Raw genomic sequence first — 309 nt, 5'->3', positions numbered from 1 at the left:
ATTTTTTTCTGTGCATTCAATCTTTTTTTTTAATATCTCCCATATAATCTTCCTTACACCTGACGCGATGGAGGGTCAACATCACCACTGCCGAGAAAGCTCACATTACTGGTAATTTCCCGGTCTTTTCCTTAACAACGTACCTGTTCCGGCAGACCTTCACAATGTCCCCTTACCTGTTAGAGAAGAATCGGCGCTCAGTATATAAAGGGGTTAAATCCCTTGATGTGTATAATCTGAGGCAGTGGATCGCATATAGCGATACGAAAAGATGAAGTGTGTAAGTACAGTGTATATAAGAAGATCGTG

The sequence above is a fragment of the Penaeus monodon genome, chromosome 32, assembly GCF_015228065.2.
Source record: "Penaeus monodon isolate SGIC_2016 chromosome 32, NSTDA_Pmon_1, whole genome shotgun sequence".
NCBI classification, from domain to species: domain Eukaryota; kingdom Metazoa; phylum Arthropoda; class Malacostraca; order Decapoda; family Penaeidae; genus Penaeus; species Penaeus monodon.
Note: the sequence above shows the minus strand (reverse complement) of the source record.